The sequence below is a fragment of the Papio anubis genome, chromosome 1, assembly GCF_008728515.1.
Source record: "Papio anubis isolate 15944 chromosome 1, Panubis1.0, whole genome shotgun sequence".
NCBI classification, from domain to species: Eukaryota; Metazoa; Chordata; class Mammalia; order Primates; family Cercopithecidae; genus Papio; species Papio anubis.
Window position 1 is genome coordinate 22,922,419 of NC_044976.1, and position 16,177 is coordinate 22,938,595.

The following is a 16,177-nucleotide window of genomic DNA, read 5'->3' on the forward strand; positions in this document are numbered from 1 at the left end:
ACCTGCACGGGGCGGGGCCGGGGGCGGGACGCCCCGGGTGGGGGCGGGATCCCCAGGGTGGCAGCGCCGGCGGCGGCGGGGACCCAGGCTGGGAGAGCGGCGGCGCTGGCGGGAGGCCGAGCGGGGCTCGACAGAGCAGGTAGGAGGCGTCTGGTCGCCGGGGCGCCCAGGGCTGCGAGGAGCGAGGAGCGAGGAGCGAGGAGCGGCCCGGCCTAGGTGCGGTGGCTTCCTGTCCACCTGCAGACCGCGCTGGGCGAAGGAGGGCCTGGGGGAGGGGACGAGGGGTCCCCAGTCTCGCCCCCACCTCTGTTGGAGGAAGTGCCTGGGGTCTGCACGGAGAGGGCGTTGGTCCGGGGTGGTGGGAGGGAGGCTGACCGTCCCCAGTGGGTTTCCCTGTCCCCTCCTCACCCAAGCGTCTGGCGGAGGGACCAAGGCTCGCTGGAAGAAAAGGGGGTCGACCTTGACCCGGCCTGGAGATGCAAGGAGCTTTTACCCACTTGGGGCCTTGTCCACCTCATCTGTTAAATGGGCGCCTTGATGGGTCGGCCCTATGCAGAGGCCCCTCTGGAAGATCTGCGATTCAGCGAGATGAAAACCCATGGCAGAGAAGGAGCCCAGGGCTCTAGTTCCGATCCGCCGCAAGTTTGGAGGGGCTCGGGGGTCGCTCATCCAACTGCGCTCCTGAGGAAGGATGCAGAGACGGCTCTAGTTCTCTGGGTATCCTTGTGGGAGGAGGAGATGGATGTGTCAAATCTGAAGGCTGGATTAGAGAGACCAAGGCAGCCCTTGAGTCTGGGAGAAGATTCCGGAAGCCTCCTTGGAGGAGGTGGCATCTGAGTGGGGCAGGGAAAGGAAAGGTAGTGGTTAGGGCAGCACTTTGGAGTCCCTGCTTTACCCCTCAGCCAAGGCCGTCCAACAGTCTCGGGCAAGTCCACACTTTTCTCTATGGTTCAGTTTGATGTGCTCCTTAAATGAAACAATTTCTCTGACAGATTAAATCAGATAATTCAGAAAGTGCTTAATACAGGGTCAGTATATAATAGGCACTCAATAAACACGAGCTATTAATGTCTGCTAGCAGCTGCTTGGGGGCAGGGATGATTCCTATTTGGTTCACCCTTGTATCCCCAGCACCAACACGGTGTCCAGCACGCAGTAGGTCTCAATACATATTTGTCCAATGAATGAATGAATGAGTATGAAATACAATGCTTGACACAAATAGTGAATTTACAGGTGGCTGGTTCTAAGAGGTGGGTATGGATGCCAGAGACAATGGTCCAGGTGGATGGAACAGTTATAAGCATAAGCCCAGAGCAACAGATTATAGACACCCCCTCCTATGGTGCATGTGTGTATGTGTGCATGTGTGTAAGTGTGTGTGTGTGTGCACATGCGTGTGTTGGTGGTGGCAGTAGAAAGTGACAGGCACAGCCAGAGCACCGGGGTAGAGAAGGGCACTGGAATCCTGAGTCCTAGCAGCCCGTGGGAGTGGATGATGGAGCAGGAACTCTAAGTAGACCAATACCTTTACTCATGTTGTCTAAGTGGGGAGATGGGAAAGAAAGGCAGTCAAGAGACACCAAAGGACTATGAATGCCTGGTGGGAGGGGAGGAGGAAAAGGGAAGGGGCTTCCCGTGATCCCTTCATGGCATGGGGCATTCTTCACCTTGTCCCTGCTGGGCTCTTTGCTGGCTGGGGCCGAGGTGAGCTGTGGGGAGGCAGCATAGTGCCAAGCCAGCCAGCCACGGCATGTGCGGTGAGCTGGGCTTGAGGAACTGGCTGGGCTCTGTGGGAATCTGGTGTAGTGGTTTCCTATCAACAGCTTATCCCCTGGGCCAGTTCCTGGGCTCCATAGCACCATGTGGACTGTGGTCATTCCTGCCTGGAGCCAGGAAGGAGCTGTGTCCTTGAGGTAGAGCCACTCTAAGCAAAGCTAGTTTTAGTTTTGTGACATCCTGGCAGGCAGCTGCAGTGGGTTTCCATCTCCCTGGGTTGACCACGAATATGTGAGAAGCAAAGGTCTAAAGTGGAGGTGGAGACTGGAGGAGTATGTCAACAGTCAGGAGGCGTTGGACCCCCTAAAAGGGCCAAGTTCGAAGCTTCTCCTTGTAACACTTCCCATAATTGCCAACAACCCTTGTTTAATATCTGTGTTTTGCCCTAAGCTCTAGAAAAGCAGGGAGGCAAGCCTGCCTTGCTTCTCACTGTGTCCCTACCTAGCATGGCATCTGGCTCACAGGAGGGGCTCAAGGAGTCCATGTGGAATGCATTCACCCAGGCTGAGGGACGGGGCTTTTGGCTTTGAGAGAAGAGATTCTGACTAACTGACCATGAGCTTCTTGTTTCATTGTGTGGTCCCCCCACTGTCCCTACCCCCTGTCTCACATTTGGCACCTCCACTCTCTCTCCTACCATCACCAATGCCTCTTCTCAGAAAAGGATCTAGTGCTAGACATTGACAGCTGAGGGGGAGGCCTCACACTATGTCGCTGTTCCCGGGGCTCCCAGAGGAGAAAGTGACGTCCAAGCTGAACCCCCTCCCATCCTGTTGCTCCTGGGACACAGGGTCATGGTGTGTTAGAGGTGACAGGGTCTCTACAGGGAGCAGAGCACACTGTCACTCTCAGGGTTTGCAAGCCGGAATCTGGATAGGATGTTCAGAGTCATATAGAGCTGGGAAGGCCATTTCTCCTAACTCCAACTGCTTTCCACACTCAGTAAGCAGTGCAGTTCTCTGGGAATTGTAAATGCAGCAACACTTCCCTTTATTTTACAGTCTTCCAATAAATTGGGATGAAAGGTTAAAAAGAAAAGAAAAAGAAAGGTAAAGTGGATTTTAAGTTGCCCAATAAACTCTTTTAATTTCTTAAAAAAAAAAAAAAAAACCCTCATGTATGATGAAAAGACCCAAAATTACATCTATTCTCCTGACTTTTAAAAAGATATATATTTGATATTGAAGAGAAATATCCAAAACAGAACTTCTGTAACTTGGGCTAAACCTGTTGCTGGCCAGAAGTGCCTGCGGTAAGATGTCCACTTTGCATGCTGCTGTCCAGGGGCCTCTGAAGTCAGCCCGGAAGCAGCAGCTGGTTTGTTTCTCCCGGACAACCTCCAAGCCTCGTTCTCGTTCCCCTATCGGTTTCCCCATCACCATCCATCCAGTCTCCTGAGGCAGTCGTTGGCACTTCGGCCCCTGGAGTCCTGCTCTTTTCTTTGGGACCTAGAAGGATGGATGTCTTGCTGTTTACACTGAAATGAATTCCTAATCAGAAGTACAGATCCTAGGTGGGCAGGAGGAGGCAGGAAGAAGGAAGGGGACTGAGTCAAGAAAAGAGCCAGCAGTGAGTCTCGGTGGATTCCTGAGCAGGGTAGGGGTGTAGGTGAAGCTGAGGGGGTGGAACCAGAGCTGGAGCTGGATAGTGGGACCTTCTCATGTGGTTTGAAATTCCCCAAGGTAGTGGCTGCAGTTTAGTCTAAGGAAGGAACAGAGGGCGTGCCAACCTCTAAGACAGAGAAGCCTGTTCTCTAGCTGGGCTCAGGCCTTCTCCGAGGGGCCTCCTGCTTGGGCTGGACACACCTGAACTATGGGGGCCCTTGTGGGGCCGGTACCTGCTTGGGGCCTCTGGGCTTGGAGGGCTTTGCTCCACGTAACAGCCCCGAGGAGGCAGAGATGAGCAGGGTGTTAAGCCCTGTACTCTGCCTCAAGCCACATTACCTCTCTGAGCCTCAGTTTCCTAATTTAACCAGAGACGATAGTACCCTCTGCAATCACCTATTAAGAATTTGTGGCCGGCCGGGCGCGGTGGCTCAAGCCTGTAATCCCAGCACTTTGGGAGGCCGAGACGGGCGGATCACGAGGTCAGGAGATCGAGACCATCCTGGCTAACACGGTGAAACCCCGTCTCTACTAAAAATACAAAATTTGTGGCCAGGCACGGTGGCTCACGTCTGTAATCCCAGCACTTTGGGAGGCTGAAGCAGGCGGATCACGCATGAAGTCGGGAGATCAAGACCATCCTGGCTAACATGGTGAAACCCCGTCTCTACTAAAAACACGAAAAATTAGCCAGGCGTGGTGGCGGGCGCCTGTAGTCCCAGCTACTCCGGAGGCTGAGGCAGGAGAATGGCGTGAACCCGGGAGGTGGAGCTTGCAATGGGCTGAGATCGCACCACTGCACTCCAGCCTGGGAGACAGAGCCAGACTCCACCTCAAAAAAAAAAGTTTCCCTTTGCCTCCGAAGAAACTTGTGTCTGGGGAGCTACCTTTTGGGGCAAACAACCTCAGGATTTAAAAATTCCTCCCACAATTCCCTCATTATTGGTTCATTCATTTGTTCATTGACTCGGCCCACCTCTTCAGTGCTTGCTAACACCTGCACTGGGAATTCAGAAAGAGCTCTTTTTGCTGCCTGTCTGGTTTCTTGCACACCCCAAAACACAGTGGCCTTGCTTTGAAGTTTTCATCTGTTCCTCCACCTGGGGTATTTCCTTAGTCTGTCGCGTAATAAAAAACAAATGTGGGCCTGGGGTGGTGGCTCATGCCAAGGCAGAAGGATCACTTGAGCCCAGGAGTTTGAGACCAGTCTGGCCAACATAGGGAGACCCTGTCTCTACAAATAACAAAAACTTTAGCAAGCATGGTGTTGTGCGCCTGTGGTCCCAGCTACTCAGGAGGCTGAAGTGGGAGAATCAAGCCCAGGAGGTTGAGGCTGTCGTGAGCTGTGATGGCACCACTGCACTCCAGCCTGGGTGACAGAGCAAGACCCTATCTCATAGGAGAAAAAAAAAAAAAAAAAAGCAATTGTGCGACTTCCCCTCACTGCTGTGCCCAATCCCATGACCCTCCTGGAGGTTTCCTAAGGTTTCAACTTGTAGTTCATAGAGGAAACAAATGGTTAACTTGCTTGCCAAGAGCTTCTTAGGTGCCTACACAGTGCTGAGTGCTATACAAGCCCTGGCCCTTTAACACCCCCAGAGATGAGTATTATTGTTCCATGGTGTCCTTGGGGATGCATTCTGACTTCCCTGAGCCTGGGGCAATTTTGCCTTCATGGGCCCCATGCCCCATAAGAAATATTTAAAATCATCCTGGTGCAATGACTCACGCCTATAATCCCAGCACTTTGGGAGGCCGAGGAGGGCGGATCACCTGAGGTCAGGAGTTCGAGACCAGCCTGGCCAGTATGGTGAAACCCCGTCTCTACTAAAAATACAAAAAAAAAAAAAAAAAAATAGCTGGGCATGGTGGCGGGCACCTGTAATCTCAGCTACTTGGAAGGCTGAGGCAGGAGAATCGTTTGAATGGGGAAGGCAGAGGTTGCAGTGAGTCGAGATCGCACCATTGCACTTCAGCCTAGGTGACAAGAGTGAAAGTCTGTTTCAAAAAAAGAAAAAGAAATATTTACAATGATATTTATATGACTGCATGGGTATATCAAAACATCTTCTTCAACCTGAAAGTCACTTTTTCCTCTGGATTTTAAAAGAAATGAAAACATTTTTTGTGGGCCCCTAAAGGTACTCTGGGCATCATGCCACCTGCACCTAATGGAGACATGGGTCCTCCAGCCAACAAGAAAAGGAATGAAACTCCAGCCCGGCCCAACGCTATGGAAGCTCTAACCTCACAGTACTGCCTTCAGCAAGAAAGAAGGAAGGGAGGGGCCGGGCACGGTGGCCCACGCCTGTAATCCCAGCACTTTGGGAGGCTGAGACGGGCAGATCACCTGAGGTCAGGAGTTCGAGGCCAGCCTGGCCAACATAGTGAAACCCTGTCTCTACTTAAAATAAAAAAATTAGCCAGGTGTGGTGGGTACACACCTGTAATACCCCTACTAGGGATGCTGAGGGAGGAGAATTGCTTGAATCTGGGAGGCGGAGGTTGCAGTGAGCCGAGATCACACCACTGCACTCCAGCCTGGGGACAAGAGCGAGACTTTATCTCAAAACAAAAAAAAAAAAAAAAAAAAAAAGGAGGGGGGGAGGGACGAAGAACTGGAGAAGGAGATCAGTTATCCAAAATCTGAAAACCTTTAATGATATTAATAGTTCTTGCTAGAAAATGAAACTTGGTTTATTTCTTTGCCTTGCTGCTTTTTACCTCAACTTTTTAAGAGCCACGCCCACTCAATCCTCTTTCTTTGAAATTCTGAATGTTCTGTCTCCTAAGGGTAACTGGTTTGCCCAGAGGATGAAAAGCAATTCATTTATCTTTTTTCTAAACAGCTCCAAGTTCCTCATTCCCAGTAACAGCATCATTAGTCACAATAATGACAACAATAATTAACATTTTTGAGAGCCTTCAAGTGCCAGGCATTCTACGAATCACTTTGCAGCCTTGTCTCCTGATAAGCCTTAGGAACCCTATACATTAGTGCTATTATCATCTCCATCTTGCAGATGAAGAAACTGAGGCTTGGAAAGACTAAGCGAGTTGCCCAGCTGGCAGTGCCAACATGGATCCACGTCTGTTAGTTTGTTGTCAGACTGTAACCTCCCTGAGGGTGAGGACTGTGCCCGGTTCCCCACTGTCTCCCTATCACCCAACACAATGCCCGCCACATACCAGCTTTCAATGTGGAATGAACGAATGCTTGACAGACCCCAGAGCCTGAACTCTTGCCCTTTCCACCCACTGCTCTGTCCTTCAGAGAAGCTCACCTGCTTCAGCTCCCCTGCTCTTTGTCTTGAAACAATCACTGCCTGTCACTTTGGTGCACATATTGGCAGCTACAGCCCTGCTGGAGTGAGGAATTATAAAAACAGGCAGGGGATCAGGCGTTGACTTCCCCACTAATACCCCTAAAGTCCCATCCCCACCCCCAGCTGGGAGAATCTCCCAAGCAGAGTCTACCTCCTACTGAGCCTGCTTTTCTCTGGGAACTTAAAGGTGAAGCTGGCAGAGTGCCAGGCAGAAAAGCCAAGGATGCTTGCATGGCTTCCTGCCCTGGGGCTCATCCCTTCCCCCTCCTTATGCCCTTTCTCCAGGGCACATTACCAGACAGAGAGCTGGCATCCCTGGGGGGACATGAACTCACCTGCTGGAATAATTAGACACTTGAGAAGTGCAGCTACTACAAAAGAAAGATAAATCGGCCGGGCGCGGTGGCTCAAGCCTGTAATCCCAGCACTTTGGGAGGCCGAGACGGGAGAATCACGAGGTCAGGAGATCGAGACCATCCTGGCTAACACGGTGAAACCTTGTCTCTACTAAAAAATACAAAAACTAGCCGGGCGAGGTGGCGGGCGCCTGTAGTCCCAGCTACTCGGGAGGCTGAGGCAGGAGAATGGCATAAACCTGGGAGGCAGAGCTTGCAGTGAGCTGAGATCCGGCCACTGCACTCCAGCCTGGACGACAGAGCCAGACTCCGTCTCAAAAAAAAAAAAAAAAGAAAAAAGAAAGATAAATCAAACCACATATGCCATTCAGAGCAGAATTATTGAAGCAGATGGACCAAGATTTTAAAGTAAAGCATGATTATACTTAAGGAGATAAAGGAAGAAATTCATGAAATAATGTAAGAACAAGAAGTCACAGGCACTTCCCTTTCTCAGCTATCACTGAGAAAGCAACAGTGGCCAAAATGAAATTCAGTGACTTGGCCGGGCATGGTGGCCTGTAGTCCCAGCAATTTGGGAGGCTGAGGTGGGCAGATCACCTGAGGTCAGGAGTTCAAGACCAGCCTGACCAACATGGGGAAACCCCATCTCTACTAAAAATACGAAATTAGCCGGGCATGGTGGTGCATACCTGTAATCCCAGCTACTTCGGGAGGCTGAGGCAGGAGAATCACTGGAACCCAGGAGGCGGAGGTCACGGTGGCCCAGATCATGCCATTGTACTCCAGCCTAGGCAACAACAAAGAAACTTCTTCTCAAAAACAAAAACAAACAAACAAAAACAGAAATTAAGGGACTTCTGAAAGTCAAGAAATCTTTATGACTCTCACAAGAACCATAAGCGGTATTGTAACGCAGCTTCCCATATTTACAGGAAGATTATGTCTTCTCCTCTTTCCAAAGAGCTGAGACAGAAATATAATGTTCGGTCCATGCCCATCTGAAAGCATGAAGAAGCTCAGTTTGCACAAGCACCCTACAGAGGTCAGCAAATTAGCAAAGTGGTCCAAGTTTATGGGAAGAAATATGTTATCTGCATTGGACATGTGCAGGGGGAGAAGGCTGGCCATTCGCCCCAGCAGGGCGCTTAACCCTGAACGAAGACTGAGATCCTTGAGCAGAAAGCTAAATCTCACCAAGTAGGAATAGAAAAGCCCAAATACAAGGAAAATGCAATTGGGAAGATGTAGGAATAAAGTAATCTTACATACAGCTTTCATTAAAAAACTGCTGCAATGAAGAGGAAAAAAAGAAGTCATAAGAGAGAACCAAGCCAAAACATTAGCTATGAAAAATTTAAGATTAAAAAAATAAAAGACATAATAGATGGCCTGAATATCAGGATGGATACAACTGAAGAATTTGCGAGTAGATAGGATGATCAGATTGAGAATTATCCCCAGAAGCAACAGGGAAAGAAACAGAGACAACACATAGAAAAGAAAAGCTGAGAGAGGCCAGGCGCAGTGGCTCACGCCTGTAATCCCAGCATTTTGGGAGGCCGAGGCAGGTAGATCATTTGAGGTCAAGAGTTTGAGACCAGCCTGGCCAACATGGTAAAACCCCATCACTACTAAAAATACAAAAATTAGCTGAGTGTGGTGGTGGATGCCTGTAATCCCAGCTACTCAGGAGGCTGAGGCAAGAGGAGGATCACTTGAACCCGGGAGATTGGAGGTTGCAGTGACCTGAAATCACGCCACTGCATTCCAGCCTGGGCAACACAGTGAGATTGTCTCAAAAAAAAAAAAAAAAAAAAAAAGCTGAGAGAGATGGAGAGTAGACATACGATTCCCAAAAGGAAAGAAAAATAAAAGTGGAGATGAGGAAATAAATAATTGAAGAAATAATGGAGATTTAAATGTTCCAAAATTTTTTTTAATGAGTGCAGATTGAAAGGGCTCATAGAGTAACCAACAGTAGAAAAGAATAAGGAAAAATTCACACATAGGTATCATGGAGAGATTAAGAATATGAAAGACCAGGAAGAAGAGCAGGGAGAAATAACAGATGGCGTAAAAAGGAACAAGAATTGGATTGGCATTATACTTCTCAACAGCAATACCCGATAAAGAAAGTCAAAGAAGTGATGTCACTAGTAATTTTTTAAAAAGAACTCTTTCAATCCAGAATTTTAAAGCCAGCCAATTTGTCATTCAAACATGAGGTCACAATAAAAATATTCTTAGGCAAATAAAGCCTCAGAAGGTGGAATGCACAAAGACCCACATTGAAAATACTCTTGCAGGAAATAAATAATAAAAGAAATGTTCAGGAGATCCTGCAAGAGCTGTGGGAAGTCAGGCTTCAGTGCAATACTTGGCATTTTAGGCAGGAGGGGATTTTATACACCTCGTTTTTTGGTTTTTTGGTTTTGTTTTTGTTTTTAAATATAGGAAAGGCTAGAGGCTCCCAAAATACTGCAGAACTGGCCAGACTGGGGAGCTACAGCATCTGCCATAGCTAGGAAAGTGGAAGAATCTCAAGGCTGCCCTGGAGATTGAAACTGAACTTGACAGGGAACTGTTGAATTCAAGGACACATACATCCTGGATCCAGTGACCTGGAAGCCGATACACTGTAACTGCCCAGATATTGGAACCCAGAGTCTGGGTACCAGTGTCACTGCAACACTTGTTCGTCTTTTCAACAAGGAGAGAGTGAATCCTGGGCTTGGACAGTTTGGGAGGTGACACTGTCTGGCTAAAATTTAATGACATTGATCTATTTCATCTAATTTATGTCATTGTTACCTTCTATTAATGGCAAGTGACACTGGTTTTCCATTTTTAGAAGCGATAGAAGATTGTGTGTGTGTGTGTGTGTGTGTGTGTGTGTGTGTTTTGAGATAGAGTCTCACTCTGTCACCCAGGCTGGAGTGCAGTGGCGTGATCATGGCTCACTGCAGCCTCCACCTCCTGGTTCAATCAATCCACCCACCTCACTTCTTTGACTTCCTTTATCGGGTATTGCTGTTGAGAAGTATAATGCCAACCTGATTTTTCTTCCTTTGTATGGCATCTGTTATTTCTCCCTGCTCTTCTTCCTGGTCTTTCATATTCTTAATTTCACCAGCCTCTCAAATAGGTGAGACTACAGGTGCGCACCACCACACCTGGCTAATTTGTGTGTGTGTGTGTGTGTGTGTGTTTGTAGAGACAGGGTCTCACTCTGTTGCCCAGTGATATGGTTAGGCTTTGTGTCCCCACCCAAATTTCATCTTGAATTGTAATCCCCTTAATACCCACTTGTCGAGGGAGAGACCAGATGGAGGTAATTGAATCACTGTGGTGGTTTCCTGCATGCTGTTCTCATGATAGTGAGTGAGTTCTCATGAGATCTGATGGTTCTATAAGGGGCTCTTCCCCTTTCACTTGGCACTTCTCCTACCTGCCGCCTTGTGAAGAAGTTACCTTGCTTCCCCTTCTCCTTCCTCCACGATTGTAAGTTTCCTGAGGCCTCCACAGCCGTGCCGGACTTCGAGGCAGTTAAACCTCTTTCCTTTATAAATTACCCAGTCTTGGGCAGTTCTTTACAGCAGTAAGAAAACAAACTAATGCTCCCAGGCTGGTCTCTAACTCCTGGGCTCAAGTGATCCTCCCACTTCAGCCTCCCCAAATGCTGGGATGACAGGTATGAGCCATGCGCCTGGCCATTTCTGACATATTCTAGTGGTCTAAGCAGTCACAGGGCCCACCCAGACTCAAGGGAGTGGAGAAATGGACTCCGCCTCTTGATGTGGGCCGTGGCCGGTTCACACTACAGGAGAGAATATGGAATGGGAGATATTATGAGGTTGTCTTTGGAAACTGCAATTTGCATAGCTGGGAAGCACTGGTGAGTTTTGGAGACAGGAAATTGCTCTTTCTGCCTGGCGGGGGGAAGGGAGGAGGAGACAGGGGCTGGTGCAGTAAGACTGAGGCAAGTTCATGGAAGACCTTGATTCCCACAACAGATCATTAGAACTTGATTCTGCAGCAAGTTGGAAATGATCATTGCTATTGGAACAATGTAGAAACCGTGCAGAAAGCAAAGGTCTGTAATTCTAGTTCCTTCAACAGGTGGCTCCCCAGGGAAGAGGCTGGAGGCTTCTATTCCTTCACAGTTACATATCCCAGCGCCACAATGGCATAAAAAGCACACCGCCTCAAATCCACTAAGCATTTATTAGACAATTATTGTATGCTGGGTACAATGCCAGACCAGGCACTGTGGAGGTGAGTCTATGATTCATAAACCTGAATCCTGGAAACTCCAGTCCATAGCTTCTAGATTCCCTCTTGGATGACTTGTGGCCCAAAAACCCTTTGCCGGGACAAATATCCTGTTTTTTTTTTTTACTATAAAAATACCCAATATCCAATGTAAAAGTACAAAGGAGGCTGTGACTTGCCCCTTGAGTCTGCATGGAGCTGAGAGGGCCCAGGCCCTGAGCTCAGGGAGCCGGACCCCAGAGAGTCAAGCATATGTTCGGAACCAACCCATCCTCAGGTACCTGCCTAAGCCCATCTCTTCCATGCAGCCTATATGCACGCACGCATTCACGCGTTTATTCATTCAAGTGCCTTCTAAATGGCAGGCCTTGTGCTGGGTGCTGGCAGGATGGCTATGACTAAGGCAGGTCTGTCCCCCAGGGAGCACCTAGAATAGAAAGGAAGCTGGACCTCCCTACCGAAAACAACACTTTCATGTGGTAAGTGCTATCACTAAGGTACCTATGAGATGCTGGGAAGAGTCTCAGAGGAGCCTGACCTGCTTGAGATAGGAGGAGAGGCTTTGGGCAGGTCTTGGAGAAAAAGGAGCTGAGATTATCAGCACCCACTAGGCCCAGGCATTCTGCTAGGGGGTTAACGTGCACTGCTAAAGCGACTTAGGCACACCAAACCCTTACACAGGCCTGGTCGATACAGTAAGGCTAAGTGATTGACACTTAATATTAACAATTATCATCTCCTTTGAGTGTCACAAGAAAACTAGAGAGGAGTCACAAAGCCTCCTTTACGGTTGAGGAAACAGGCGTGGAGGCTAAGTCGTGAGCCCAAGGGGACACGACTAAGCCGGAGTTCAATCCCCAGTTTAATTCTAAAGCCCTTATCTCTGTCTACTCCACCCCCTTTCTAGTTCATGGAGGAGGCAAGAAGTGGAGGACATTCCCAGAGGGGGGACAAATCTTGGGGAAAACTCAATAGCCTCAAGGAGCCGCGGTGTGGAGTACGTGGGTGTCCAGATGGGATGGGAGAGGAGGCAGGAGAGAGGTGACGGGGAATGAATTGTAAAGGGCATTGAATACCAGGTGGGGCAGGAGAGTGGCCTCGATTCTATCCATAGAGAGAATCGACCAAGGGTTCCGCGACGCCCTGGCCGTACTGGAGTCTCTCCTTCCAGGTCACACTCCCGTGACCGCTCGTACCTAATCAGGCACCCGCCTGTGACCCATTCACATCCTTCCAGGCAGGGCTGGGCCTGGAACACTGGGCAACTCACAGCCCAGAGCTTCCTCCTTGTCACAGCCTCCCTCTCAGGCTGTGGTATTTGCTCAGAACCTGAGCCCGGGGGCAGAGAGCACAGAAATATTTATTTATGTCACTGCCAACCCTGCCTCCTGGAGGCCCCTATGAGGCACCTCACAGAGAAGCTCAGTTATGTAACTCGGAGTTGACACAGCAGGAAGGAGAGGGAAACAAGTTCTAGTTATTCCTTTTTCTGTCTTAGACACATTTGGAAACTGGATGGCTTGACATTGCCCTCTCTTCTTCCTCCCTCGCCTTACTGACCTGGGGTCCTCGGGAACCTCGGTGGTGCTAGATCCATTGCTGATTTTAACCTCGATTCTTGTGTGGCTGGGGGTTTGGGGAGATCTTCCTAGAGGTGGAGGAGGGGAGAGAAAGGAAATGTATTAAAGGGCTGCTTTGTGCCGAACACTGCCAGAGACTTTATATTTATTATTAGTGGTAGTAGTATTAAACAGCAACCCCATGAAGAGGGTCCTGTTATTACCTGCACTTTACAGAAAAGGAGATGTAGGCACAGAGAGGTTAAGTAACTTTCTAAAGGCCACCCAGCCGAGCCAGGTCAGTTTGGCTATGACCACTACTGGTTCATTTTCAAGCATCTCAAACTGAATCCACAACAAACTCATCCCATAATAGGGATCCTTTTTGTTGTTGTTGTTAGAGGCGGGGGTCTTGATATATTGCCCCGGCTGGACTCAAACTCCTGGGCTCAAGAGATCCTCCTGCCTCAGCCTTCCAAGTAGCTCTGAATAAGCCTTCTAAGTAGCTAGGACTACCGGCATGTGTCACCATACCCAGCTCATAATATAGGGGTTCTTGAGAGCCCAGAGCATGGTAGTTCCTTACTGTGGAGGAAGTCCTTCCACAGCTTTAATTCCCAATATATTTTTTGTTTTGTTTTGTTTCTTTGAAGACTTGCTCTGTCACCCAATGGTGTGATCTCAGCTCACTGCAACCTCTGGATGCAAGTGATTCTCCCGCCTCAGCCTCCTGAGTAGCTGGGATTACAGGCACCTGCCACCATGCCCGGCTGATTTTTGTATTTTTAGTAGAGACGGGGTTTCACCATGTTGGCCAGGCCAATCTCGAACTCCTGACCTCAGGTGATCCACCTGCCTCGGCTTCCCAAAATGCTGGGATTACAGGCATGAGAGACCATGCCTGGCCCCAACATATTTCTTGAATCTAGGCTCCACTCTGGCCCGCCCTGGGCACTAGACTTCACTCTGCTGTGACCTTCGGTCTTCCACCCACTCACGAAATCCTACACTTTCCTTCCCTAATGTGCCCGTTCCCACCCCCTCCTCCCCAGACTTCACTCCCGTTGTTCTTCCCAGCTAGACTGGCATTCTTCCCTTCCCACCTCATAAAGTCTCAGTCAAATAATAATAATAACAATGTGCATTGATTGAGCGGCAGCAGTAAAGTGGAGTGGCCAAAAGCATGAACTCTGGTGTATTTGGCCTAAGTTCCACCTAGTTCTGCCGCTTTCACTGGCTGTGTGACCTCAGGATACTTAGTCTCTCTGGGCCTCAGTTTTTCTACCTGTAAAATGGAAATAACGGTACCCACCTCCTAGGGCTGACATGGAATGAAATGAGTTATACAAATAAAAATGTAAACTACACGAATAAAAGCTTATTTATAAAGTTTTCAGAAAAGTGCTTGGCACATAGTAAGTGCTCATTAAATTCTCCTCTTCAAGCCTTCAAAACATGGAGCAGACTCTGAAGTCAGATTCTTTGGGGTCACGTCCTTCCTCAGTTGGTGACCTTGGACAAGTTACTCAACCTCCTTGGGCCTCAGTTTCCTCACTTAAAAAAAATTTTTCTTGAGACAATTTTTCTTGCTCTGTGACCCAGGCTGGAGTACAGTGGCACAATCACTGCTCACTGCAGCCTTGAACTCCTGGGCTCAAGTGATCTCCCACCTCAACCTCTAGATGGGACCACAGGTGTGAGCCACCACGCCTGGCTAATTTTTTTTTTTTTTTTTTGTAGAGACAGGGTCTCCCTATGTTGCCCAGGCTGCTCTCGAACTCCTGAGCTCAAGCAGTCTGCCCACCTTGGCCTCCCAAACCGCTGGGATTACAGGCGTGAGTCATCATGCCCAGCCTAGAAATTTTCACAAACAATACGCTTTTTGCTTAGGGTGGAGAGACACTCCAATAAACATACAGTAAGTTAGACCCCATCTCTACCAAAAAGAAAAAGTAAAAATTAGTCGAGTGCAGTGGCATACACCTGTAGTTCCAGCTGCTTGGGAGGTGGTGCAGATGGGAGGATCCCTTGAGCTGGGGAAGTCAAGGCTTCTGTGAGCCGTGATTGCACCACTGCACTCCAGCCTGGGCAGCAGAGCAAGATTTCACTCAAAAACTAAATACATAAACAAACAAACAAACAAAGTACTTAACGGGGGCTTAGCACTTAGAACTAAGTACATACAAGCTATTATTATAGTCCTAGGATTCAGATCCAGGTCAGTCTGACCCCACAGCCGAAGAGTTTAATGACCCCATGGTGCCACTCAAATTCCACTGCTCAGGTGGCCTGCCCTCCCGCAGGCCCCTGCTCAGCACCCTCAGCCTCTGAGCTCACAGCACCTCTTTGTTAGTGTCGCATCTGCCTCCTGGTGATGCAGACCACACATGGGGGAAGGCACATGCCAGGTGCCCTGTGCCCAATCCTTGCTCAGTGCCACAGTCTCTAGCTCCTAATATATGATTAATGGATATTTCCTGAATGAATGAATGTATGAACAAATGAATGAGTTGGTGTTGGTAGGAGAAGGGTGTGGGTGGTAGACACTTACCACCCAGTCATAATTGCTCCTGGGCGCCTCTGCTATGCCCACCACTGGGCTTGGCCTTCATGGTTACAGTCCTATTGGATCCTCATCAAATCCCATTCTGCTTCACACCCAGGGACACTGAGACTTCTCTTGGAGTTCTCAGCGTCCTTGGGTATAAAGGAAAGAGAGAAGGACAGAGTATGATTTGGTGTTGTCCAATATAATGTGAGCCACATATGTAATTGTAAATGTCCTGGCAGCCACATTAAAAAAGTAAAAAGAGGGCCGGGCACGGTAGCCCAGCACTTTCAGAGGCCGAGGCAGGCAGATCACAGGGTCGGGAGATCGAGACCATCCTGGCTAACACAGTGAAACCTTGTCTCTACTAAAAATACAAAAAATTAGCCAGGTGTGGTGGCAGGTGCCTGTGGTCCCAGCTACTCAGGAGGCTGAGGCAGGAGAATGGCATGAACCCAGGAGGCAGAGCTTGCAGTGAGCCAAGATGGCGCCACTGTACTCCAGTCTGGGCAACAGAGCAAGACTCCGTCTCAAAAAAAATAATAATAAAATAAAATAAAATAAAATACAAAAATTAGCCAGGCATAGTGGTGGATGGCTGCAATCCCAGCTACTTGGGAGGCTGAGGCAGGAGAATCACTTGCACCCAGGAGGCTGGGTTTGCAGTGAGATGAGATCACGGCATTGCTCTCCAGCCTGGGTGACAGAGCAAGACTCCATCTTAAAAAGA

General features: G+C 49.0%; 1 protein-coding gene and 1 long non-coding RNA gene across 3 annotated transcripts in view; one reads left to right on the forward strand and one right to left on the reverse strand.

The window, feature by feature from the left end:
- The first annotated feature begins 82 nt into the window (after positions 1–82).
- Positions 83–16,177, forward strand: part of NCMAP (non-compact myelin associated protein) — a 52,267-nt gene continuing 36,172 nt past the window's right edge. Inside the window, exon 1 of one of the 2 annotated variants that reach the window (XM_017958309.2) lies at positions 83–139. The gene's annotated coding sequence lies outside the window, so the exon portion shown is untranslated. Of the gene's footprint in view, positions 140–10,702; positions 11,618–16,177 lie in introns of those variants that run through there. The other variant, XM_009201840.4, reaches the window with a different exon arrangement.
- LOC116274551 lies at positions 7,817–15,172 on the reverse strand. The gene is made up of 3 exons (XR_004183304.1): positions 15,084–15,172; positions 12,901–12,988; positions 7,817–7,855 (listed from the first exon to the last, which is right to left on the reverse strand). It is a non-coding gene; the product is annotated as an uncharacterized LOC116274551 (long non-coding RNA).